The 27,465-nt window shown below is 53.0% G+C and overlaps 1 protein-coding gene across 4 annotated transcripts in view; it reads left to right on the top strand.

Moving 5' to 3' along the window:
* Window positions 1–27,465, top strand: part of PMEPA1 (prostate transmembrane protein, androgen induced 1) — a 43,395-nt gene that overhangs the window by 3,380 nt on the left and 12,550 nt on the right. The window contains exon 1 of one of the 4 annotated variants that reach the window (XM_082773550.1): window positions 2,464–2,576. The exons of 2 other annotated variants lie outside the window; for them this stretch is intronic. The gene's annotated coding sequence lies outside the window, so the exon portion shown is untranslated. Of the gene's footprint in view, window positions 1–2,463; window positions 2,577–25,134; window positions 25,439–27,465 lie in introns of those variants that run through there. One more of the 4 variants, XM_082773551.1, reaches the window with a different exon arrangement.

Consider the following 27,465-nt stretch of genomic DNA (forward strand, 5'->3'; position numbering starts at 1 on the left):
GGAGGAGCACCCGCAGGGAAGCCAGGGCTGCCTCCGGCCCCTTAGCCAGCTGCAGAGCATTTTCACAAAGCGTGCTCGGGTTGTGGCTCTTGGTTTGACTTCAGCCAAACCCAGGAGAATCCCGTGTGTCCCTGGCTGCCTCCCCATCCATGCCAAGCACTGCCTCTCGCCCAGGGCAGCATCACTGTGTGCACCCCAGCAGCAGCACCATGCCCGGGGCGCGCTCCCACCGTCACCCCCGGCCAGGGCAGCGCCGGGGTCGTAAAGGCAGGGTTGGTTTTGTGCCCTCGAGCAGCGATGTAATCGGAGCGTTTTATAACCAGGGTTGAATGGCAGAATTAAAAGACGCAGAGGAGGAAATGGGAGGAAAAATAGTCTGCTTTTTTTTTTTTTTCCCTTTTTTTTTTTTTTTTTCTTCTCCCCTGGGTGAACACCTGGATCGCGTTGCACGGCGCAGCACCGGCGAGGCGGGTCGCAGCCCCGCGACACCCGCGCTCAGAGGCGCCTGGAATCATGCATAATGCAGCACGGAAACACGAGCTGGCTAATGCCTCCTCTTCCCTCGGCATCAGGGTGTATTCGGGAGGGTGTCTGACACAGTAAGTCCTGTTAGGCTGTGTCTGAAGGAGGTGCATCTCCTCTGCCCCCTGAACGAGCCCCTGGCTTGCCTTCCTTTCACCCAGTGTTGTGCTTTCAGATCCTGCCTGTGAGAGCTCTGGCATTGAGGAGTGTGTGACATGCTGCACCCCTCCTGCTTTCCTTCAAGCCTAGAGCTCCCAAGGTGGGGTCTGACCCCCCCAAAGAAATTTTCAGGGTGCTGAATGAGCCTCACGAGTGCTGCTTGCTTTGCAGATGGAGAGAGGAATACCTACAAGCACACCTTCCCTCTGCTTATTTATTTCTGTTCGCTGTTCCTCACCAAATGTGCTAATATTTTTAGCTTTCTGGGGCTGAGAGTTGGCGGTTAGATAAATCCAGCTTTAGAATGAATTTGTAAACCTAAATTATAAATGGATAGACATGAGGAGACCTTTCCAGGGGAAGTACCAAAATACACGGTGTCACTAATAGGCGGTAATTAGAGTCCAGCTCCTTTCCTGAGTAACTCGCCGTGCAGTCATGTCTGTTGGTCTTGTTTCAGGTAACAGCAACCGTCAGAATTTGGTAACTCTAATTAGCCAAGAAAGGTCATTTATTTGCAATGGCTTTTCATTTTCAAACCCGACTGCCGCCTTGCTTCCTGCAGGGAGATCCGTGCGTGGTGTGCAGTTTATCTAATCAGATCCTTCGGGTTCCCTGATAGCGTGCATCTCCTGGTGGCTGATTACATGCGAGGTAATAAAACCTGGCTGGGCAGCTCGCGGGGAGAGCCGTGCAAGGGCCACTTTGCCGCAATTAGCTAGAAACTTTGTTCACACCGTGAGCACACTCCCAGACGTACATAAAGCAAAGGACTCATTAGTGGTGCTGGGGATGTTTTTCGCGGTGCTCATCCCGTCTGCGGGGCGAAATTGCCGCCTGATTATTTTATAATTCTTTCGGGTGGCGGAAGGCAGGTGGCTCGGCGGGTCCTAGGTGAGGAGACACGGCGGGGATCGGCCCTGCGGAGGCACTGCTTGCTCTGCACCAGGATTTGGGGGCAGGATTCGCCTCCATGGGGCCAGGATGCGATCCTATCCTGCCTCTCTGCCCTTTGGAGCCAGTCCCATGGGCTGCTGCATCCCTGCTGCATCGCTGCGGGCTTGGCACTCCTCGGGGTGCAGGTCCACAGCACGGGCATTGTGCAGGAGAGCTGTGTGCCTCTGAGCGCTGAGTACCTGGAGAAGTGTTGGGGCAGGGTCTGTGTGTGTACGCAGGCACACACCCCTTGTGAAGTTAAGTGATTTAGCACTACAAGGAAATAGCTTAAAAAGAACTCGTTAAAGAAGTCATTGGTAACCAGAGAACGGAGTTTTTGGGTTTTGTTTTTTATTTTTTTGAAGCAGATGGATTTCAGTTGTAGAAGTTTATCGTCCAAATCAGAGGATTTGGGGAGCTATTGAGAGTAAGGAGAGCTTTGATGCTTTGGCAAGGAATACAGCTTCCAAGGCAGCACTTTGATCTGCATTTTAAATGCTTCTTTGTAATGACAGTTTCACAATTTCTTTTCTCATTTTAAGTCAGTTCTGCAGAGGTATGTTGTGAGAGAAAATAGTAACAGCGCACATTATTCCTGTCTGCTTTGCAGCCAGCTGGAACTTGTAGTTCATCCCAGATCTTTTGGCTACTATGGTAAATTTATGATTACACCAAAAAAAGAAATTAGCAGAGATGTTAAATATTATCAAAGCTTTGCAAATCTTTTGAAATATCTCCAGTGTGAAACCTAAGCTTGCATTAGCATTTCTGCTGCAGCACGTTGTACAGCATTTAGCTGAGCTCCCACCTAACGTTGCAGGTTCCTGACTTAGCTTTTTTTTCCACCTGGAAGGAGAGGTTCCCGTTCAGCACATGCATCCTTTCGGTCTGCTGTTGCACCCGAAGACCCTGAATCAGAAGCCTTCTGAAGAGAGCCTGCTGCTGCCGTAGTGGTGCTGGTGGGAACCTTTTTCTTCCCCTTCTATCTGCTGCACATCCTCAGATAAACTCTGTGTGGAGGGAGGAGGTTGTCATCGCCTACATATTCTTATACAAGAGAGCTCGTTGCCTTACTTTATGTAGTACGGATGGAGTAGGAGAGGGGTAGGAATTGGGAATGTTTATTAAGGCTTGTGTTTAAATCTCACGTAGCATCTTTCCTTCTTGTAGCCAGTTTGGGTTGGGTTTACCTCTCTTGGGCAGTGAGCAGCCTTAAGGACGAAGGACAAGCAGGCAAGTTTTCCCAAATTGATGCAGAGCTGTGTAGTCACTCTTTTTGTCCTGCTTTTGGCCTGTCCTGAGCACTGACTCCAAGGTGTACGTGGCTGGGAGCTCTGCCCTGCACCAAGCTCAGCCGGTGTGTAGGAAGGCTGCCTGCTTCATCTGCAAGCTCAATGAGCCTGTGAAGTTGGGTCTTAGGTAAGTGCAAAGGGTAGCAGCACTGCAAGGCCTTACCAAACAGCATCGTGTTTAGCTTGCGTCCTTTTCCAAAATGCGGTGACTTTGTTCTGTTGGGTGCCATCCCTGTTACTGCATCCCTCGCTGCTGCGTGGTGCTGGTGAGGCGGCTGCCAGGCGGTGTGGCCGTGGGCCTTGCCGATGCAGCTGTAGCACAGATGCACTGGTGCATGTTGTGGGGGTCAGGACGGCACCGAGTCTCCCATCACCTTTCCATTTTTTACCTTAACACTTCCTTTTGAGTGTGTAAAGGAAGATAACATTGCTCAGGTTATAGCTGATACAGGACCCCCAATTTTCCCAAGTAATCAGACTTCTGATTCCCAGCTGATGCAAGACTAGGTTTACGCTCCGTGCAGAGCAGGGCATGGTTAGTCTATTTGTGGTATGTGGCAATGTTGTCAGCGGCTGTGGCATTACATAAAGATATCTTGCACATCTCCTGAAACTTGCCTCACAAGTTGTCAGTGTTGGTGGATGTCCACGGCCCTTTCAAGTGGCTCACACATTCGTGCTCAGCGCATTCAGTCTCGCACATATCCTTAATAAAACGCCTCTGACTGCCTGATCTTTCCCTTGCAGCGTATATTCGGGATCGTACACCCAGAAATGCGAGTGCTTTTGCACGTGTCAGTTCTGAGATCCGTTCACCAGGCCCTGCTCTTGCAGGCTGTGACGAGGAGCCATGCGCGCGGCGTTTTGCTGGCACGAGGCGCGCGCTGCAGCAGGTGCAGCAGCATTGCCCATTTCCCACGTCTGTGAGCCTGGCCCAGGCAGCCCAGCAAAGCACAATTCAGCCTTGGAGAAGGAGAGCCGGTTAACCCCCTGGCCTGGAACATACTGACAGTGAAAAGAGGCGCTTGCAGAGAAATCGATGCAACTTTTAAAGAATCACATGCAGGACGTGGTTTGGGGATTTTTTTTCTGCTCTCTTCATCCTGCCCAATATGTTAAGTAGCTGGTTTGTTACTCTAACCCCCTACAAATGATTGTCAGTAATAATTCTGTAAAACTATGAATCAACTCTGCATGACTTTGTGCAAATAGACTGAGTAATTTCTTTGTTCTTTTCTTCTTACTTTGTAATTGGAGTCTGTAAAAGCCCAAAGGTTTGGTCTTGTGGAAAGCATGATTCATTTATTGGTGTCTGTGCCGACTAGTTATCTTTCAGTAATTCCAGAGTGCTGCTACAAGCCAAGAGTGATTCATACATGGCTAAGTGCACAAACAAATGGGGTCATGGCCATCTGCAGAAACTTTTCTAATCTATTTATGGTATCGGAGAAAGAAGTGGGTGTATTAAGGATGATGGAATAGGTGTCAATTACATTAGTGAATATAACCAGTTAAGTAACACTAACCATTACTCAAAAAACACATCTGTTCCTTGCTAAAGATCACTACAGGAGGTTCTGTTTAAATGCTAGCGTAGGTCTGGTACAAGAAAGGGATTGAGTGTCTAGCATGTTTCCTAAGGAACTCACCATCTGAACGGCTTTGGTAGTCTCCTCTGCCTTCCTTGAGATGCAGACGATAACGTGCACTGTGGTGTTTGTAGTAGCAAAGTCCTGGCCTTTGCTGTTGCAGACCTCAGCCATTATATCCTTTACATGCAGAATTTGGCTTAATCCATAATTAACGTGTGGCTCATGATGATTGATAGCATTTCTCATTTGCACATCATGCAGAATGGCTGCACGATGTCTCGGTAGGGATGGTGGTGGCCAGCTGGGCTGTCTCTCCTCCCAAATGCATCCTCAGTGCTTCTGAATCTCAGAGGGAAGGAGACCTGCATCTTATGAGGTGGCTTTCTTCTACCTCCGTGCCATTTTACTCATTGTGAGAATGAATTTTCCCCTCTGTGACTGATAACAAAAGCAGTTCTGGCTGCATCCGCTTCAGAATTGCTTTGTTCAGGTTTCGGTGTTTCGGTTTGGGTTAGGCAGCGTTTGCTTGTGCTGTGCACTTGGGTGCCTGAGTTGGCTGAGACCTGCACGGCACGTGGGGGCTTTGCACCTGAGATGAGCGTACCCAACCAGACCCTGTGCTTGCAGAGCCCGTGGTGTTTCAGAAACCTCTCGTGGCTGTGGAGGCGAGTGGATTGCAGTGAGCACTGCGAGATCTGGCCGTGGATGTTCCCCCGAGCCCCCAGGCCCTGCCATGCTTGTGCAGGCACCGCTCAGGTGCTGCTGGTGTCTGGAGGACTCCAAGCACAGAGCTCCTGGACTTAGGTTTCTGTACACTGAATTTAAGCATTGGTGCTGGCCAAAAAGGTGGAAGAATTTGGCAATGTGACTTTGTTGTCCTTTGGCTGAAGCCAGGAAGGCTTTGACCATCCTGCTGCACTCAGAGCATGTGCTCACGAAGGGGACCAGGACACGGATGTGTGTGGTGTGCTTCGGAGAGGGAAGCGACCCCGACTGCTGCCCACAGTACTGATGTGCCTCTTGTGATGGCTGAACCCCTTTCTTCTGCCCTTGCTTTAAAGTCAACAGATTGTGCAAGCCGCATGCTAGCTTTACCTGCAGGGCAAGTGGGAAGGGAGCCGTGCCATTTGGATGAGCTCCTGAAGACATCTAAGGGCTGAGCACCGAGACAGCGTTCCCAAGCCCCGCTCCCCGCCATGTCCCTCTGAAGCCGCTCACCACTGCCGTCCATCCACCTGCAGCACTGCCCTGGATGATTCCTGGGAAATTGGTGTGCCTGTGGGGCTGTGTGCAGGGAGGGCGGGAGATTTCCCCCGTAGTGTTCTCGTTTCACACTCTGATTGCTAGTAACAACACCAAATGCCCCAGAAGTGACGCTGTGCCCCAGCCTCGCACACCTCACCCGTGCTGCCCTGCCTGCGGTGCTGCTGGTTGTGGAGCTGCCATCTCAAGGACACCAGCTCACTGCTAGGGCTCTGGGGGGGAATCAGACCTCAGTGGCCTGGGGTTGGTCTTGTTCTTGGTGCCGTCAGTGTCCCCAGCTAGCCCAGGCCATTGGAGCCCAGTGTCCCTGCTGAGGGATGTCTCACTGCTTTCCTAGAGGAGCAGCTCCGGCTCTGCCCTTGATTTTCTGCCCTTTCCACCACTGCTGGTATTGTGCTCTGCTTGCTTCAATCATTGGTCCCATGTGTGCAGTCCAGGCTCGTTGGTACTGAGCTCTGAAGGTGCTTTGGGGTTAGGTGCCACCGTTAGGACCCTTAAGGGGCAACGTGATTTATGGACACTTGCTTCACACAATGTGGAGTAAAATGATATTAAATTGTGATAATTTTCCCTATAATTAACAGGAATCTCACTTCTGTTGTTACGGCTATATTACTGTAGCAGGAATTTGCTTGAATTTGCAGATGCATTTTCCATTTGCGGATGCATTTTCCATTGAGCGTCTTCCACTCCAACATGCTCACACACACACATGTAACACCTTAATGATACCAGTCGTTGGCTTGTGATGCCACGAGCGTTTTGTGTTTCTCTAGCATGGTTTACTCGTGGCAACATCCATCAATCGCTCTTTCTTCACCTCCTGCAGCTCAGGCAGCCCAGAGGCGCGAGGCCGGATCTGGCACAGGGCTGTGCGCTGGGTGCAGCCCCGGGTTCTGCAGCTCCTGGGTCTGCTGGTGGCTTTTAATCCTCAGCATCCTCATGGGTTTTCTTGGAAAATACTTCCCGGTGTCCATTGACTGCCATCCAGGCCTGAACGGTGAGGAATGATAAACGTAGTGACAGCTTCCATTTAAAAATTTTGCTCCGTGCTTTATATTAGTGCAGTGGTTTTTTTTTAGTTCTGAAAGGGCTCAGCCCAGGTTGTGTGGCTGGGCAGCGGGGCAAGGCTCACACCGCACTCCCAGCCCCGTGCGGGTGATCAGGAATTTCCCTTTTGACTTGGCCGCAGGAATTCGCTGCTCTTCAGCCCATGAGTGCACTCCAGGCTCAGCAGGTTGGTGGCTCGGGAGGTGCTTTTCATCCCCTCCTGTTCTGCTGCCTGCTCTCGGCGGGATCACGCTGCATCTCGCAGCCATGTGTCTGCCTTGGTTACGCTTCCCGGGATTCGCAGACCCACGTTAAGGCTCTATTAAATTAAGCAAAGCGACCTTTAAAAAATCCACGTTTCAAGTGGAAGGAACGCTTTATGTAATGCAGGGGTATGCGAGGGGACCTAAATGCAAACTTAAATTGGCTGGTACAAAAATAGGTGTCATTGTTTTTCTGCACAGTGATTTTACGGCGTCTGACTTCAACGTCCCCGTGAAATCCTGCATCCAGCATGATGAGGGGACGGGGCCACGGGGGGCTGAGGAGCCACGCCATGGGACTGGCTCTAGGAACAGCCTTGCCGTGGTTTGCAAAATCAGATTTATCTGTCATTTGCTGAGGCGCTGCTTGGTTTGAGAGGTGGCTGGAGCATTGGTTCCTCCTTGCCCGTGTTTGCCCCTCGGGCTCGTCCCGCAGTATCAGGGCTGGCAGGGACATGGGGTGTCATTTTTGGGGCTGTAAGGGCAGACAGGTGAGAAACGGGTTGTTCCTGCAGCTGTATGCTCCTGACGGTGAGCATGCCAAGAAATGCAGCGTTGTTTTCCAGCCCGATAAATGCAGTTAGTTAAAGCTGGATAATTTCATGGCTGTAGGCACTTCTGTGGGCTTGGAGGAGAGCAGTGGCTTTGTTTGCCCCAGAGCTGTCACCTGGCCATGCTGGGACTGGGAGCCTGAGGAAGTGGTATCGTGTTTTGACCCTGCATCCTCACAGTACTCCAGATAGCCTTTCCTCTTTCTATATTTGAAGCCTTTTCACTCTTCTGCTGGGAGATACGGAGCATAGCTCTCTCGGGTAACAACTGGCCCTTCCTCTCCTGGCCAGCTGGTCCCCAGGTACCTTCTCTCCAGAGGCAGCAACGCTCTTCCGAATCTTCCTGGCAGGAATTGGAGGAATGATCATTTCTTGGAGGTATCTTCAGCTGGTTAGGACTTAGAGTTGGTTTTCTTTTGAGCTTCCTAAAGGTCTTGCAAGGAGGAAAACTCATTTGCTTTCCTGAGAGCGTCTTAGCCAGCACATGGGAGGAAAGCCTGGCGCTGAGACAGGGTGGAAGAAGCTGAGATGTGATTTGTTTCTTCTTTGGAACTATCCCTTTTTAACTGCCCAAACAGCATTTCAAAGAAAATCTCTGCTCTTCTCTATCTCCTTCCAGCATTGTAATTCTATATAATCACTTTTCTTTCTCAAAAAGAATAGGGCATGATTTATTTATTTTTTTTGCAGAGGCAGGAAGGGATACATTCCAGATGTTGCTGGTCTACACTTTTTGCCTCTGTTTAACATTTAGTGGCTTTCAGTAAATATGCTGCGAGAGGTGGGGCTGATGTTTTTATTCCAGGCCGAATCATCCACAATAAATCCCATCTGCCGACGGGGGAGCGCATCTTGGCTGGGCGCTGCTGCGGTTACGAGCTGCTGCTGCCTGTCCGGTGTTGCCGAGGCGGTGGCCAGCAAAGCCTCGCACGGTTGGTGCAGTGAAGTTGTGAGTGGCGATGAGAAGCAAAGCCTGAGGGTGGCCCGAGTGCTCCTCTGGGGTCTTTGCCCTCGCTGCTTCAGGGCTTTGCCGTCCCGTTACCGCCTGGCTGCTGTGCTCTGCAGGGAACGCTGTGTCCCCAATCCCATACAGACCTCACTGCCGAGCACCACGGCCACTTCTGCTTTCAGCCAGCTCGGTGACACCCACGTTGGTGGCACCCTGATGGCCCCACTGCTGGCACAGGGCTGGCTCCTGCAGCCAAGCCTTGCCATGTCACTGCCCGCAGTGCTTTTACCCGCTTTTGGGAATCTTTTTGCAAACGCAACCAAAAATCGTTTTCCGGCATATGTTGCACAGAGGTGTAACGGGACAAACGTGGCTTGCTCCGTTCCCTGCTTCGTGTCGTCGCCTGTTTGACCAAGCACACTTTGCAGTGCTGGCAGCCAGGTGGGTTGCACAATCGGGGTCAGACAGAGCCGCCAGCAGCTGCTGCTCCAGCCAGCCCAAGGGCTGCGGGCACTGCCTGCGGCTCTGCCCTGCTCCTCGGCTGCTGACTGTGTCTGCAAAGGAAAAGGAAGGTTATGTGTGAGTGGAGGAAAGAAAAGGAAGGGAGGGGAGCCGGCGCTGACTTGGGTCAGGGTCAAAGCACCGACTTTAAACCTTGCACCTTCAGAGGTTGATTCGCGTTTAAAAAGTTGGCAAAACGCATGGGGGAAAAAAACAGCCAGCTGCGAGCACACAAGAGCCGGGCAAGTCCAGAGGGAGGCAAGGAGCAGCTTCCTAAAATCCCGCCTGACTTCGGAGAGTCCAGGCTCGCTGCTCCCACATTGCCAAAACGCCCCGGGCAATAACACCGTGTGCTGAGCTCCAGCATCGCCTCGGCTCCAGCTTGTGCTTGCGGTGGAAGATGGGTGGGTGCGTGGAAGATGCCGTCTTCAGGCCTCACGGGGAGGACCGACGGATTTCTGCCACCTCCTCAACCCCTCCAGGCCCACACTGCGGCACTGCCAACGTGCTCCTGGGTTAAAGGCCGCTTTGATAGGCCGGTAGGACTTCAGAATCAGACCGTGGCAGGTACTAATTAGTGCCATTATCAGCGACAGACAGTCCTTACAGGCTTCATAAACAGGCTGTGTGTGCAGGTGCTCCCTGCAGAAATCCCCTGTGGGGTGGGGTGGCGGCCGGCGTCCCGTGGGCGCTCCCCAGCCTTCGGCTTTTGCTGGGTGTCCGCGGGGACTTGTGCCCGTGGTCACAGCACGTCTGTGAACGCTGAGGCGCTGCTAACTGACAGCCCGGAGGGAAGTAAGGGATTGGCTTTTCTTCCTGACTTTTTGCTGTGGAAAAAGAGTGTGGGGTGGTTACTGAGAGTAACCACCACAGTTGGCTGCAGAGGGACCTTACACGAGCCAGCCCCTGGCGTGGTGGCTCCTGCAGGGACAGGCACTTTCTGCTTGCTTCCAAATGTCCCCAGGCTGCTGCTCAATTTAGAGACATCTCCGAGGGCTGGGTGCCTTTTGAAGCATGAGTATTGTTCCGTTTGTCATTATTCAGGTTCATTAGTGACCAGCTTTACAGTGAGGAAAAAAACTTCTGCGTATCTGTGAAATTGGATTGAGAATCTGACTTTTTTCAAGACTCCCGTTGGGCGTGGAAGGGGCTGCCCACGTTCAGGATGGACAAATCGAGTCCTCAGGAGGCCGGCTGAAGCAGCCTGGGGTTTCAGCTGAATTAGTTTGCAGAAGAGCCTGTGCTGTATTACAAGACATCATCAATGCATTTATATCTCTCTCAATTTATATTTGAGTTTTGTGAGTACCTCAGAAGTAAGGCGTCACTGCCCAGATGTGGTATCCCTAGCCTGCTAGAGAAGAAACGACTAAATAAAATGTTAACAAGTGATGAATAAATGATTTTAAAAACAGCTAATCAATTGTTATAGAGCCCAGGAAGTCAATAGAGCTTATGACCTTGGCTTATAACCACACTTAGATCTTTAATGTGCTCGTAATACCTACAGAGCATTCACTAGGCTTTCACCAAGCATTTATCAGCAGAAGTCATAATCTAAAATGAGACAAAAAAGAATTATTATTTTGGTTGCAGTTCTTAGAGCCTAGGTGGTTGCAGTTGCGTGGTGGCCGTACAACTTGCACCCGTTGCCTGGCCCTGTGATTTGGGAAGGTGTGTGAGCAGGGAGCTGTTCTGGCCCTACTGCTCTTCCCCCTTCACGCGGCCTTCCCTGTCCCACGGTGTGTGCGCGTTTGTGCCCTGGGGAGGGAGGCAAAGATGCAAATGCAAGCGTGCGATTTTCTTAGAATATAAATAGCAAAAATATTATATTTTTTTTCTTTTTGGGTCAAGTCATTCCCTACAGTCTCCAGTCTCTTTTGTCACACACTTCGGGGGTTTTTATTCCTACCAGATGGATGTTATCTGCAGTGGGGTGCGGGACATTTCAGTAACCTTGCTGCCAGCCCCATTGTGTGGCCCAGCGAGGAGCTGCGTTTCCAGACCTCAGTGCCTGCGCAGAGGCGGGGGGAAACCTCCGTGGGCTTTGAAACGCTGCTGTCTGCACGGCTCGGCTCCCGCTATCAGATGGCTTTCTGCCTCGCCTTTGTTGTCTGGGTCCTTGTCTGCAGCTGCAGCGTGCCCGGCTGGGGCCAGGAGCCGCAGCTCAGGGGGATCTGGGGGTGTCCCCGCAGGGAGAGCCAGCGGAGAGGTGGGATGGGGCGCAGGACCTGGAGCACAGCCTGGCATGGGCTGGGTGCTGGCAGCATCAGACAAATCTGGCACCATGGGGAACCCCTGCCTGAGCCTCTGCGGATGCAGGGCTAAGCCCCTCTTACACCTGATCCAAGCAGATCCTGAGCACCGCTGCTCCCCAGACCGACCCGAGGGGGATGAGCTTTCATTGGGCCTTTTTTTTTTTTTTTTTTCCTCTGTTTTATAAACTGTTCTGCTTTCCCCCTTCTTTCTGGTGACTGCTGGATGTCTCCAGCATGGATGTCAGGCTCTAAGTTCTGTAAATCAGACGTGAAACCCTACCACCAGGAGGGGACTGGTTTGTGGTGCTTGGGGACATGGTTCAGTGCTGATACTGGTGGTAGGGGGATGGTTGGAGCAGATGATCTTGGAGGGCTTTTCCGACCTCAGGGATTCAGTGATTCTGCAGAGCCTCAGCCTCTGCGAGGGACAGCCAGGAGAGCCGGGAGGGCGCAGTGAACCCTGTGGGGCCTCGGTGTCTGCCCTCCTGCTCCGCCTGGGTGCTGGCCTCGGGGCAGGAGTGCAGAGGGAAAGGAGGAGATGCCCTCGCTGAAGAGCTGCTCACCTGATCTAGATGCACTTCAGAGTAAGAGGGTGAGGTGGAGGGTTTCCATAAAAAGTGTAACTCGTGAAAATGCCTTCCCTGTTGACTTCTTAATGGTCTGAAACCCATCTGACACTCAGACCCCACCTGATCCCAAAGGCTGAGTGGTGCTCCCGGCAGTGCTCCCCGCTGCAATGCCCAGATGCACCGTCCTTTGTGGCACTGTTGCCAGTTTGGGTACTTCGTTATGTTACGTTATATTGTTATATTAGTCTAAATTGGTTTGTTTCCATAGCTGCATGCCGCTGATAAAGCCTCATTGTGGGACCTGTCAGTCTTCCTGTACCAAAAATACTTCACACACAGCATCAGAAGGCAGGTGGCCGGCTGGTGGGTGCCGGGCCCTGAGAGCGCGCTGGGCACTGGACGTGGCGGCCTCTTTGGGGTGGCTTGGGGTGTCCCAGGGCATCCCAGTTCTGTTGCTGCTAGAGGGATGGAGTTTTGGAGATGTGGTGGGGAGAAGAGGGAGAAGGTCAGGCTGTCGTTAGGGTGCGTTGGGTGCAGGATTGGTGTCAGCTGGCTGCAGGAACAACCAAACTCCCCCCTGGCTCCAAATTCAGCAGGTTCAGCTCCAGCTCTTTCACCTCACATCAGGGGCAGGTGGGCTTGTAACAGCTCCACGACCTGTCTGAGCTGCTGGGGGAGGTTTGCTTGGCTGGTCCCTGCGCTGCTGGTCTCCCCTGGAGGCCCAGCATGGGAGCTGCGTGCCCTGTGACCAGGTGATGTGGCTACCACTTGTCCCTGGTGTTCGCCAGTCCCGTGCTGAGCATCCTGAGCCAGGAGGTGCTGCGGTGCCCAGGGTGCTGTGGCACATCTTGCAGCACTTTCTGTGCAGGATCAGCCCCCGCTGCCTGGTGGGCGCTGGGCTCTGGGTGCCCGTGGCACCGGGGCCTCCCCGGGGAGGCCGTGTGGTTGGGTTCCCCTCCGTGCTGTGCTCCGGGCACGTCTGAGCCTCCGTCTGGTCTCTTCTACTGCACGGCTCTGAGCACTCGGTAATAGTGTTTTCTTTCTGGCAGAGACGAGGGAGGGCTTTTAATAGGTCTTTTGTTTTCCCTTCGTGCAGTTCTCTGGCAGGAACTTGCCATTAGCTCTAGCATTTATTTGGGGTGTTTGTGTGGCACCACATCTCGCTGAGTATTTTTACACGGGGGGACCTCCGATGTGGAGAAGCCAAGGGGCTGCCCGGGGTGGCACAAAGGATGTCTCACAGCTGGGTCTGGGGTTCAGCCTTCCTGAATGCTGACTGCTCCCTCAGTTTGGTGGATAGGGAGCGTTTTGGCTCAGCCCCTTTCACGGCAATGAAAGGGGAAAGCAGAATGTGGAGGCTTCCTGAAGACACTGCGCTGCTTGCCCTCCCCATCAGCAGTGTGTGCTGGACCGAGGAGCGGGGTCATTGCCTTTAGGCGAGGCGATGCCCAGAGGCAGAGGGCATCCCATTGGGGTTCGCACTGTGAAATCCCACGGGCTGCCCATTCCTCCTGGGCTCTGTCCCAGAGTCACTGCCGAGCCATGGGCAGGGGTTTGGGCTGGCAGCTCGGGCCTCCTTCCTCCATCCTGCACTGCTGCTGTGCAGGATGGGCTCAGGACGCTTCCCCAGCCGTGTGTTGGGAAGGGGCACGGGTCGGGGTGCACCCCGCTGCAGGGCAGGGATGCTCAGCTGGGGTGGGGACGCCCTGTGGGGACTCAGCCCGCGACCCCAACGTGCACGGGTTTAAAGTCACCCAGGCAGCGCCCGGAAAGAAATGTGCTTTTGAAATGCAGTCGGGATCACCCCCACTCCAGCTCTTGCAGGCACAGATGCTCAGCTGACACCAGCTAAATAAAAACCTTTTAGCCCATGCCAGGAAGTCTAGAGCAAACTGCCAAAAAGCATCGAGGACCAAGACACAAAACCAAGTCGGGCCTGAGCAGAGCACTTAGAAATAACGGGTGGAACTGATGGGCTTCTGTCTCTTGGATTTTAGCACATGAGACGCTTCAGTCTCGGGGTTTTATTGAAATAGAATAGTGCAATTTTAAAGGTTTTCAGTAGACACAAAGTAAATAAGTCCCCTCACAACCAAGGGAAGATTTTTTTTTCCTTAATGCAGGCTTGACATGAAGCAATTGTGATTCCCCCCATCACTGCACTCCCCAGCTTTAAATCCAAGATGAGGTTTGCTGAAGGAGAACGTTCTTTGTGTAACTTTTAGCTATATTCAGAGATGGGACCTGAGCCCTTGCCGTGTGTCTATGTCCCCCTGTGCTGGCTGCATGCTCCTGGTGCTGCAGTGAAGGAAAGAGGAAAGAGGGACCCGCTACGTGCCCAAGTTGGTAGTGAGGTTCTTGCAGTTTCTCTTTTTTTTTTCCTGGCAGGAAGACATGACAAAAAAATTGGCAGGCTCGTACTTTTTATTATTGAATTAAAATCTATTAAATACTAACCGAGAGCCAAAACCTGAAATCCTTATTAGGCAGCGCTGTCGGTGAAGTGAATGCTTCTGGATCTGGCGCTCCCTGCACCCCGTGTTTATGTGCGTGTGCATTGTGTGAAGAGCGAGCGTATGAAACTCAGATCGAGGTTTTAAATAGGAATAACACCGGCAGCTATTTCTCAGTGAATCCAAGGCTGCGATGTGTCTGGCTCTTGCCAGCGGGAATTGCAGAGGCAGCTCTTGCACACCCCGTGGCTGCTCTGACAGCTGCAGCGCTGGGGCCGGTTCACAGCCTGAGTGCTGCTAAGCAGAAGCAATGGGGTTTATGGGTCCGTGCCTGGGGATGTGCTGCTGTGCAGAGGGCCCGTGGGATCCTGGTGAGCCTGGCTGGCTCCCACCTGATCCCGGTGCCCTGAGCATGGAGGGGATGAAGCTGGTGGCATGGGGCTCACAGAGCGTGGCTCAGAACCGGTGGCATTGTCCCATCCCTGCTGGGCTTGGTGTTCCCATATCCTGCTGAGGAGTCAAAAGCAATTACAGTAAACAAAAAAATGAAGTTGGAGGCGCTCACTGGAGAGTGACCCGTTGGAGAGACCCATGGGGATCCTGCACCACGTCTGCAGTGCCTGGAGGCAGCCCTGGCAGAAATCCCTCAGTAGGGCGCAGAGCAAGGTGTCTCCGTGGCCTCAGGCTTCACCCTGCTGGGGAATACACGGCACGGGCACAGCTGGGTGACTCCGACAGGACTTGGCCTCTGCTAAAAACCTTTAAAAAGGCTTCCTGAAGTCAGGTCTGTTGGCTGCAAGGCGTGCGGGGTGCTGGATGGCACGTGCCCCAGGAAGGTGTCCGTGGCACCTGCGATGGGATGAAGGATGCTGTCTGTGTGGGGTGAAACGGTGCTAAATTAAACTCTCCGTAAGGGGAGGAAAGCATCCAGCCCCGTTCTTTACTGCTCATTTTAGTAATTTCTTCCAGATAACCTACACATCTGTGTCAGTGCAATTAAAAGAGAAATGCTGCCTAATGAACAGTTGTAGCCCTTGGGCTATTGCGGAATGAGCAAGTGAAGTTGGAAACAGTCTTATTAAAATAATAATTAAGAAACAAGGGTGGGGAGGCAGAGGGAGACGCAGCGAGGTGGCGGTGGGATGCAGTAGGGTGAGGAGCTGAGGGACGCTGCAATGAACCTGACCTTGTGGTGCTGCTGCCCCTGTCCTGGGGGAGCACCCATGGGGTGTGGGTGCAGCGGGGGCTGGCCGTGCCCCCCAGACCCTTTATCCTGTCCATAGGTTTGTCTCAGTCTGTGGCACAGCCAAGTAGGGCCGTGGATCACCAACCCCCATAGCAGAGGTGACCCGGCTGCAGCCCTACAGGCACGCTTGCTGCTCGCTGATCCACTGTGGGCAGCCCGAGTTGGGGCTGTTGAGCCGCATTTTGCATATATCCTCTGAGATCCCCGACAGCTGATACAGCTCAGGAAGGGAGGAGAGTTTTGTGGGTTAGACAGGGTTGTATCTGCTTTTGTTTTTTTACAGAAAGCTGTCCTTTGTCAGGAAAGAGTGGGAACCCTGTGTGCACCCCCATAGTTTGCATCGACTTTTCTCGCTGGGTCACTGTCCTGAGGACAGAGCCTGCCCAGGCTGAACTGGCAGTGATGGAGGCTGGGCAGTTCGCTGTGCGAGACAGTTTCGCCCTTCTGCTTTCAAGTAAATAATAAAAAAAAAGTCCTTTTCAGTGTTAACCCTTTGAGTTTGAATAGCAGCTCTCCACAAATCCTGGTTTTGTAGCAATTAACGCTCGAAGCTGGCTTTTTAAAACTTAACCACTCCTCTGTGGAAATGCATGTGGCCACAGAGATAGCGATGTCTCGGAGTGACAATAAAAAAATAAGCAAATGCTGCTGGAATGATACATCGGGATGATTTTCGTGGGATTTAGATCTACAAGCTATGGAGGTTTTTTTTTTTTTTTTTTTTTTTTTTTCTTTCTTTCTTTCTTTCTTTCTTTTTAAATAGTTGCGAACTGAAGTGATTACTTATCATTTTGGTTTTAACTCCATCTGACAAATCGTTTTAGATGGAGAAAGCAATACTGCATCTTTAAATGGCTACTCTGTCAGCGCATCTTGCAGGGCTTTAAATGCCCTTTGTTATCGCAGTCTAGACAGGACGCAGGCGGAATATTTGATATGTTATAAGGCAAAGATTTGACAAGGTTGAATTAATTTACCGGCTTATTTAAAACGGTATTTCAAAACATTTTTCTTTACAAACTTGTCTTTCTCTCTCTGCCTATATATATTTTTTTCAAAGTTAGTGCCGTATGTTTCAACTGTTTAGACTGGGAGAGGAGACATTAGCTTACTGCAGCCTGCAGTACTTTAATTGCCCTTTTTATGACTGTCTAGACATCATGCAGATGCATGTTTGTGGTGAGAAGACATTTCCCCCTCTGGTTATACGATAATCTGAACCCTTTACATTGCCTATCTCCTTACCCCCTCTGTCCTGGAATGCGTTTTACTCCCTCCATCTCTGAAAAAATCACTTCTTCTCTGGTTAATTTTTTGAAGGACGCTTTCCCCCTTTTTCCGTGCTTTTCAGGGTGTTTATTTGTGGGTGCTAATGCTTTCGGGGGAAAATAAAGGTACACGGAGCAGACCTCTTGCACCAGTCCCAGTGGTGTGGCAGTGGGGCTGCGTGCCGGGTCTTGCGGTGTGGATCCCCGGGTGTCCCTGCGTGGGTCTGTGCGGGTACCCGAGCACATGGGGCCGCCTGTTTGTTTGTGTTCCCTGTGCCATGAGAGCCCGGCCAGGTTTAAGAATGAAAATATCAGCAAGGTTTGAATGGGTTCTGAGTTTTAGTTATGCAAATCGGGTGCATTAATTAACCCCGTTGCTATAGCTACTGCTTTATTGTTAAACGTGGTGAAAAGGGGACAAGCTGTGTTGCTGGATAATCCTCCCCTCTGTGCTCTTCTTCCCCCGGCCTCCCAAAGTCTTCCTCCGCCCCGGCGCGAGGGCAGCTGCTGCGCCGCCGTCCCTGTCCCCATCCCTGTCCCCGTGGGCAGGTGGCGGTCGCCCGCGGTGGCTGCTGAAAAGCCAAACGAGACGTCCCCTCGGCACAGAGCGAGGGGCGCAGGGGGACGGGCGAGCCAAGGGGCTCCTCGCCCCCGTGGCCTCGTCCCGCTGGCCTCCCCAAAAACCCTTTTGTTGGCGCTGACCTCGCTGGGCGGCCGTAAATTTTCCGCCGTGGCCCCGTGTCATCAATCTGCCTTCTGGTGGCTGCGCCGCATGGGAAAGGTCCCGGCACGGGGGTGGGGGACAATGGAGGGGCGCAGATGGGACGGGGATGAGGATGGGGACAAGGATGGAGATGGGGCACCTCGTCCTGCCCAGCCAGTAAGAGGAGCACCAGCCCAGGTCTTGGCCCTAGAAACTGGCCCCGTTCAGCACTGTTGGGGTTTACCTGGGAGAAAACCTGCCTTTTTTTTGTCTGCTTCAAGACTCATGAATGCAATCCACCACCCCAAAATGTGGACCTTCAGCTTTGCTGCTGCTGAAGTTATTTAAAAGCTTTCTAGGCTGTTGCTGCAATCAGGGTGGAAGTTCATTACCTTTTAATTTAATCAGACTTGGGGTGGTTTTTCTCACCTCCTCCATTTGCCCTGGCACACGTGTTTATGTACATAAATAGATTTATTTTTTCCACATACCTGCACGAGAGTACATGCACATATTCCCTCCCATCTGGCGGCGCTCAGACCAGTTCAAGACCTGAACTTGAACACTGCAGTGACCAAACGCAGTGTGTCTGTGTGGGCACTTGGGTGCAATTTGCATTTTTATCTGCAGTGCCCGACTGTCTATGACTTCAGATTGCATTTGTTTCTTGGAAATAACCGGCCTGGTGAAATGTCACTTCTTTTGCAAGCGAAAGCTGCAGAGCTACGTAGAAGATAACGGCACTTAAAAAGAGGTACAGAAAGGAGAGGTGTCCTGCTGATAAGGCCCTGGGCAGAGCTGAGGAAATCCGGTTTCGATTACAGCCCAGCGTGGCTCTGGCCAGCTCGTCCCGGCCGCATTTCAACACCCATCTGCTCCCGGGCCGGGCCATGGGCTGGGTGCCCCGGAGAGGAGGGTGAGGAACGGTTTGAGGGGCTGGAAGGGGCTTTGCCTCCTCTGCCTGGAGGCCAGGATCAGCCAACATGTTAGCACACTGCCTGGTGCTGCTGCCTGACCTGTGTCTGCTGCAGGTGCCCTGGTGCTGGTTGCCACAGGGCCATGGGATGCAGGGGGCTCAGGGGTGGCTGTACTGGGAGTACGAGTGGGAAGGGAAATGGCCCAGAGGGTGGCCGGTGGGGTGCAGGGAGGAAAGGCCCCATCACCAGCAGCACCCAGCGGTGCGAGGCTGTGGTCCCTGCCCAGGGGACATCCAGCGACAGGGCTCCGACAGGCAGGACCCAACCCTCTAATTGCTGTGAGCCTTCCGGAGAGGTGGCGAAGCCCTCCCTGGATGCAGTGTTTGCTCTCCTCCGAGCGTCCGTGACTGGCAATTTGTCTGTCGAAACAGATGTGGGCAGCAACAAACATCTATTTCTATAACTAGAAACAAATTTGGTAATTGCCTCTTTCAACAGGACTTGCTCAAGCAGGAAATGAAATTCCTAAATGGCAGTTAGCAAAAGTATTTATAGCTAAGTTCATAAATGAGACGTGCTTTCCTTTGTCATGAGATTCTGCTGCTTGGAAGGAAAAAACCTCCGGCAGCAAGCCGCATATTGATCAGGAGCGTTTCCAGGGTCCGCGAAAATGCTTATTTATTAATGCGTTTATTTTTACTATCTGCAGCAGCAACCCCGACAGGACCTCTTTGGTCTTCCCGGGTCACTTGGCAGGGTTTCATCCGGATGTTGTGCGCTGGGTCTTGGCAGTGATTTTCGGCAGAGTCGATCTGAGCCGTGCTGTCTGGGGGTGTGCGAGGCCTGCAGCTCTTGGCCCCGTCTCCCACCTTGGATGCTTGTGGTGCTGAGGAGGTTTTTTGGGGCCGTGCCCCCTGCTGGGGTGGATGTGGGGTGTTAGGGTGTGATGGAAGGGTGATGAGGGCTCTCGGGGTCTGGTGCTGTGTGGAGCCTCAGCAGACAGGGGAGATTCGCCCCAGCTTGGAGGGGCCATGAGAGCTGCTCAGAATTTCCTAGTGAGCAAGCAAATTTGCTTATCTTTCAAGTGCAAAATCAAAACGACTTTATTCTTTTAACTCCCTTGAACTGGCCTTCCCCTTGGGAGAAACTTCAAAAGCAGCGTCCTCCTTGCAGGAATTGCAGTAGGCTTGGATCGAGCTCAGTGCGCTTGCAATATGTCATCTGAAAATAGCGAAAGGGGAGGGAGCACACAAAAAGGGAGGAAAATGGTGGGAATACACAATTTTTTAGAGTCCAAGTGTCCTGGAAAACCTCCTTAGTTCCCGTTGCTCTGGTGGGGCTGGTTAATGTCTCTCAGACTTTCTCTAAACACGTTGCCAGCTGACAGGTCTTTGTTGGGAGCCAAAAGGTGTCCCAGCTGTGAGAGCTGCTGACCCCAGCTCGAATGATTGCGATCCCTGTGTAAAAGCAGAGAGCTGCCATGTCCATCGTTCCCTTTTGGCCTCTGAACGCAGCCCCTGCTCCTTTGGGTCCCTCTAGTAGCCCCGCCAGCCTGGGAGGCTCACCTGTAGGAACAGCAGCAGCGAGATGTGACCGGGGCTATCACCGGGTTTTAGGGACTAAGACATTTTCTGAGGCCCAATCCCCCCCGATGCTTCCACAGCTGTAAGCACGAAATGGGGCCATTTCCTTTAAAACAAACAGAAAAAAGAGTGGGGGTGCAGGATGAGGCCATCGCCAGTGACTCAGAGGATGTGATGCGTGATTACCCAGGGTGACAAACGAAGAAAACCAACTAGATTAAACGCACAGCTAGGGTCCAAGCATGGACAGAGTCCAACGTGACTTCTTGGGCCCCCGTTGCCCATCCTCCTGCAAGGACTTCTCTCAAGCCAGCCCCTTCTGCAGGTCCTGGTGCCAGCATCATCCTGGTGCATTTGGCAAGGCTGAATCCAGCGGGCTCTCTCCGGCCGTCCCGCTTGCTGCCATGGGCCTGATCCTGCTCTTTTGTGCCTCGGAGCTGCTGCTGCAGCTTCAGGACGCTGCTGGTCTGTGCCAGCGACAGCAGTATCGTGCTCTGTATCTACCCTCGGTACTTCCCGTGCTGCCTCATAAACAAACACAATTGTTGACAATCTGATGGGCCCTTTGTATGCGGTTTTATGGAGGCATTATTTCGGAGATAAATGTAGCAGATAAATGCTGACACACAAATATTGCAGCCGTGACTTTGCCTGGCCTGATTGTTTCGAAGATGACCTCGCAGACAAATGGCAGGGGCTGCGTAATCCGCCGTCTGAAGTTCTTTGTTCTTTCGTCTCGTCTTCCCCGGGCACAGGCTCAGGAAGCCAGAGCATTGGTCCCCAGCAAGTGGAGCTCGGCAGCTGCTGGGTGAAACCTCTCCGTAAGACAGGAGCAGCGCTCGGTGCTGCGCCCGCGTTGGCAGCCCGCAGATTCCAGCTGTTGCCTGGAGCTTTTTTTTGGTTCTTGCTTAAATTAGAGCAGTTGCTTAGCACAAGGGGCATGTCCCCCTACGGATAGGATGGTGCTGAGCTGCTGCAGCAGGCTGGGTTGCTGCTGTGCCGGGGTGCTTTGCTCCACGGGGTGTGTATGCACAGGGTGCTGCTGCGGGGCCGTGGGCTGCAGCAGGGCCCGAGCCCCCTGCGGGAGGGTTGGGAGGTGTTTCCCTGGTAAAAGCAGAGCTCTGAGGGGTGCAGGCACTCAGACGGCCCTTCTCGAATTCACATTCTTTAGCTTTGAGTAGAAAAAGGAGGTCCACGGTTTGGCTGCGTCACTTAACCCACATCCTTGTGCAGAGGCTTTGGTGAGTGTCTGGCTAAGCCATTGCGCTTCAGCTGGGCTCAGTTTGCTGAGGGTAACCCCGGGTCCTTCAGGTTGGTCTGAAGTACGCCCAGACCACACTGTGACATCTGTCCCTGGCTCTCCAGAAGCGTGGCAGGCACGATGCAAGCCCCTGGGCTGTAGGGCTCTGACAGAAGCCCCGCTACATGTGCACGGGGACCTGGGGGGGCTGCAGGAGAGCTCTGGGGGTGCCCCCTTTGGTCCAGGCCTGCAGCAAGGCAGCTCAGCGATGCCAGCTCCCGGCCTTCCTGGCTCTCTGCTCACAAAAGGCTGTGTTGGGGTGTACGAGGCAAGGTGGCTCAGCGTGTCCTCAGCTGCCGTCCTCTGAAAGTGGCCGGGACTCGTTCCGTGCCCTGATTATTGGGGCACACAAGGTAGCGGGTGGCTCGCAGCTGCTGGTGGAAGGACAGCCCGTGTGCCTCTCATTGCTTTTGCCGGTGCCTGGGGGCACAGCAGCAGCTGTGGGGCTCTGAAACGGGTACAGGGACAGGAGGGGAGCGAGTTGGGCTGTCCAGGAGCTGCCGGGATGGATCTGGGTGTCTGTCTCACTCCCGTACCCCATCCCACTTCCCCCACTGCCGCTACCTTCGGCCAGTGGTGTGGGTGCTGAGGGCAGCTGGAAGGCAGACCCGTTGCATCCACTTTTATCTCTGCCTCCCTGCTGGCAACAAGCTCGGTGCCAAGGCAGCAGGGGGCTGTTGGGGAAGGTGCTGGGTCGTGTCCTCGTTGTGCCTCCCAAACGTGCTGTAGGTAGGGGAGCAGGGATGACCGGACCAGCAGCTGAAGGTGTTTGCTGTAGGGTACTGGGGGAGCAGCCCAGATTTTGGGTGCTGACAGACACTCACTGAAGCTGGGAGAGGGGGACCTCAGTCTGCCCCTGTTCCATCTGTGCTTTGTGGGGCTGCACAGGCTTGTTGGGAAGCCTTGAGGTTACCGGCCCCATAGTGCTCTTGGCTGAAGTCCTTGTGTGTCCCTGCTCGGCACCCCACAAAGCTTGCAGGTGCAGGATTTGGGGGATCACAGGCAGGGGGAAGGATGTGTGGACACTCCTCAGCCCCAGGCTTCGCACTGTTGGCAGCACCACGATGATGTGGGCTTCATTTCTCCCCACCGCTTTCCTCTGCAGTAGCCTTATCTGCACACCCTGCCAAAACGTGTCTGTACCGTTATTTATTTTCAATACATTTTTTTACATAACAACAGCGCTGGCATCAGTGGCTGCAAGGAACCTGTTCAAGGAAAAGGTGCCCGAAGGTGGGGCTGGAGAAGGCTACAAGGTGAAGAAGGAGCCAGGGCTGGGCACGTCTCTCTGTGCCAGGGCAGCTCCGTGTGTCCGAGATGTTAATGGAAAAACAGAGCAGCAGTGCGTGATGGGGGCTCGCAGCAGATCCACGAGCACTATTTATTAATTCCTCCCGTTGATTTCACCACATCTGGCGTGTGTGTGGAGCCCTTCCTTCCCGGGGTGCGCGTGGGGCCGTGCTGGGGAGGGGGCAGCGCTGGGCTCAGCTGGATTCCCAGGGATTAGGGAAGGAGCCAGGACACGCGGGGTGACCCTGGGGTGCCTCCACGTGCAGCTGGCAGCAGGCAGCACTTCATTTATGGCTTCTATGACCTTTCAGGACTGACCATGGTCTTACCATCCCCTGCTGCAGGGCTTGTGCTGGGATCTGGTGCGGTTCAACCTGGTGCAGCCACGGGGGGGGGTCCCGCCGCCGTGCCCCGCTCCACGGCACCGCGGGCGCTGGGCCAGGATCTGTTGAATCACGGCGCTGAGTCACCGCCTGCACCAGGCTCCATAAATAACCCCAGGCGCTGAGCTCCGCGCCCCGCACGGCGAGGAGCAGGAGGAGCCGCCAAGGGCTCCGGCAGCAGAAAGCATCTCAGCGCCGCCACTGCCCGAGGCGCAGGGGGAGTCCCACCACCGCTCGGCGCCGTGCCCATGGCACCGTGCCCCCGGCTATCCCCGTGCCGCCCCGCGGGAGCCTCCTGCGTGCCCCAGGGCTTCCCCACTCCTGCCCCATAATTGCACCCTGCCCCGTTGGGCTCCCTGCTCCGTGCTGGGGTCAGGCACCTCGTACTCTCCCAGGAGGACCTCAGTCCCATCGTTTCCCACAGCCAGCCGCACAGAACCTGAACGTCCATCATCCTGAGGCAGTGGCTCTGCTGCTAGAGCAGGGAGGGAGAAGGGATGCTGTGGCGTGCCCACCAACCTACACCTCCTGGTATTTCAGCAGGCAAGGCATGAAAGCCTTACTCTCCCTGCCCGTTTTGTTGAGGCTTGCTGGGCAGCGGGAGGAATCTGCACAAAACCGTCCTGTCCAGCCTCGGTGCAGAAGTTGTGCCCTCTTTACTCACTTCCTTTTGGATTTTCTTAGCACCTGTTTCTAGATCAAGGGAAGCTGCTGGAGTTACAGCAGCAGCCAAACTTCATTTTTTTTTTTGCCTTTTCTGTGACCTGTGATGCTGTTTAGGCAACTTGGAAATTTCCCCCATAGCAGCAGGATTGTGCTCACCAGAGCCCTTTTCCAGTTCTGGGGCCATTCCCCCTGCCCCAGACCCAGCTCGGCGGGGCTGCCACCCCCCTCCAGTGGCAGGGGACAGTCCGGCACCTTGGGGTGCCCCAGCCCCTCCGTGCCCGACACACAGAGCAACCTCCAGGCAGGTTCAGATGTCTTTTCCTGAAGAACACAGGTGGAATGAGTGATACTGGGACTCTGGTAGGAGGGACAGTCACGGGAGCATCCAGAAGCTTAGGTGCACATCCCATCCTTCCCAGGTAATTATTCCCTGATGGTTAATTAACCATCAGCAGCCAGGCTTGTTAGCGAGGTACCTCGCTGTGTCCAGCTTGTGTGGCCTCACTCTGGGCAGGTGACTGCCAGAGGACAACAGCAGCAGCAGCAATTTTTCCTGCACACCCTTAGAAGGATGTTTCTGCTGGTCTGCTCGAGCTTGTCATCAGGCTCATCCTGCCCAAAGTGCCCCAGCAATGTGCTTCAAGTCACAAGTAAGGGGTTTTGAGAGATAAAAATACCCAGAGGAAGCGAAAGTGAACATGGGAGAAGCAAAGTGTTCTGCAGGGGATTCTCTGCTTTGTTTAATTTTGTCTCTGAAAACAGCTGCAGTTTTAGCACGGTTCACCCCAGCATTTATGATTAATTTTTTTTTAAGCTTAGGAATGGTGGCTAATGCAGCTCCATTTGTTCAGCTCAGCCGTTATGTCCTGAGCAATTTCATTTCTCATCCCCTCTCACGTGATACCAATATACACAGAAATCATAACTTAAGCTTACGGACAATTGCTTTGACCTGGGGGTGTGTATTATACCTCGCTGAAGGCAGAGGTCTTCTTGGCTCAGACCCTGCCTGAAAGTGGTGCTGTCCCCATGTAAGCAGTAGCTGGAGCATCCCTCATTACCCCAGCGCAGTGCAGGTGTCCTTTTTTCCTCTCTGCACAGCCAGCGGTGCTGCGGAGCGTTCATCTGCAGCAGTGATACCCTAAGAGGAGGGAAGAGCGTTCGTAAAGTTTATAGTAAGCATTTTATCACCTTCAGTAAGTCATAAAAGGTAAGGAAGCGTGGTTAAAGTACCCCACGGCCTCAGCTGCCCCCGGCCACTGCGCACCCATGTGCGTGCAGAGGGTGGCACCTCGGCGCTCACAGCGTGACCGCTGACGTTTAGCATCATTAAACCAGCCAGTGTTGGCATTTTGTTCATTGCACTCGAGGCTCTTGAAGCTCGGGTGTGCTTTTCTGGCCCTGCTTCTGCCCAGCCCTAAGTGTGGTCTGGGGGGGCTGCCTCCGGCATGCCCAAAGGATGCCTCCGCGCATCGGCACCCGCAGCCCCCGGGGTTTTAGGGTTTGCTCTCAGCCTCGCTGCAGGCTGCTGGGAAACCCTCATCTGAAGCCACGCGTGCCTCGAAGCGGTGTGTGAGTACCCAAGCTGGAATGGGCTCGATCACAAACACCCAGCCTCGGGACCTCGATAGTCTGGGGGGAGAAGGCTTGGCTGCAGAAGGGGTGCGTGCGTGCTCACCGACTGCAGGAGCTGCAGCGTCTAGACGGGAACTACGGAAAAGCAGGTTGTGTCACTTAAATGGGATGTCTGAACCTGTTAGTTTGAAACCTATTCGGGAGTAAAAATTATGCAAAATTAAATTAGTGTGACCTTACTTTGCATTCGGAGGCTGAATTTGCCCATCTTGTAAAGCCTAGTGCATTTATAACACTTCCCTTGGGGAAAATTACAGAGAGAAATGGAATGAGGTCTTTTCTAATTGAAAAGTGACAATGATTAGGAAGCCAAATACAAAATGTGTTGAGTATTTTTTTTCTTGTTTTGTTGTGTGTGTGTGTTTTAAGAATACCAGTAGAATTATAAATTATGTGCTTTGCAGTTTGGCTTGTTTTTCATTCCCCAAAGGCTTTTTATTAGCATAGCAGCTGAATTGCACTTGTATAATAACATATTAACTCAAAGTTTGTGTGTTGTTTTTTTTTTTTAATGATCTTTCTTCATTAGTTTGACTGAGCTGCTTGGATAAAATCTTACCGAGCATATCCAGCTTTCCAGTGTGGTGTGTTTTATTTTGTTCCCCTCTAAAAATGAAGCCCATGCAGACAAGTTAAAACAGAGGGAGAGCTGGCAGAAACTTTGATGCCTCAAGTGGGTATGAGTCTCTTGAAACTTGAAAAGCCCCAATTGTGCGTGGAGCTTTTTTGGTTGCGTTTGATTTCTTTTTTTCTTTTCTTTATTTTCCTTTGTGTTTTTTTTTTTTGAAAGGCCACGTTGGGCAACATGAGTGTTCTTGCCGGGGCGATTAAAGCTCTTCTCAGCATACCTGATGTGTTTATTCATAGGCTCGCATGCTGTGCTGTTCATGTGGGGCTGGGTTTGGGGGCAGAGGGTGCCCCAAACTCTTCCCTGAGCACCTCCTGGTGCGGGGATTAGAGGCTCCTGGTGGGGTTGGCTGCCTGGTGTACTCCAAATACAGCAAGGAGAGGAAATCTCCATTTCAGTGACAGCAATAATGATGTCAGGGCAGATGTGCTTCTCGTGGTGCTGGCTGGGTGTATGGCACCAAAACGCTCAGATCCTGGCCTGTGGTGCTGGACAAGCCCAGGTGTGCTCTGCACAGAGGTTGAGGTGTTTGCTTCCCCGTGCTAAGGAAGGAAAAGGGAGACGAACGTGGCCGTTGTGACAGGGCCAGGGCCAGAAGATGGGGGCTGGTAGGGTTTGCCGTTCCGAAGTGCTTTGCCAAACCCGTTTACAGAATGTTAATTTGCAGCTTAATTGTCCTCCCCTCTCCCACAAAGCAAGATATTAAAATCAGCCGTCTATTTATAAAGCCAGCATGGCCGCAGTAACAGACTGGATTCGCGCTGAAATGCCCCGATTCAGAGCTCGGCACGTGGTGCATCACCCAGCCTGGCCCTGCAGTGCTGGCTCTGGGATCTTGGGGTCCCGACCTCTCCAGATGGGCACCTCGAAGGGATTACAGGAGCAGACGGGCAGGGGGACAACCCCTGCCCACCAGGAACCTTCCCATGGCTCCAGTGCCCACTGCTCCCAGCAGCTGTCATGCAGTGCCCCAGTTAATGGGGGTGCCTCCATCCCACCCCGTGCTTCATTCTCTGCTCATCCCATGTCTGCATGTGTGCCGGAGACTTGGCTTAGGTCCCTTGTAAATAATATATTTATTCCATACATTTTCCTTCTCCCCACCACCTCTAAGTCCCTGCCACTGAGACCCCTGGCTCTTCCTGAGGGCCAAAACTTCACCTGTGTCGCCGAACTGCCCTGACTGAATGGCAGGATTTGGTTCACTGAACGTGCCTCTCATTCTAGGAAAGGCACTTTAATTTATAACTGCCGTCCTCTTGTTTTTCTTCAGAAATGTAACTTTTTTTTTTCTTTTTTTTTTTAACAAGAAAGGAAGCTTTCCATCACTGGCCTCGTTTATTTTTCCTTGCGCCTTCTTGCTGTGGCCAAAGCACATGTTGCAGTTAAGGCTAAATTGACTCATCCTCCGAAATTCTTTGGTTGTTGTTTTTTGTCTTTTTTTTTTTTTTTTTCCTTTTCTTTAATGGTCCTTTGCACACAGCCTGA

Source organism: Aythya marila (assembly GCF_965140915.1).
Source record: "Aythya marila genome assembly, chromosome: 16".
Classification (NCBI taxonomy): Eukaryota; Metazoa; Chordata; class Aves; order Anseriformes; family Anatidae; genus Aythya; species Aythya marila.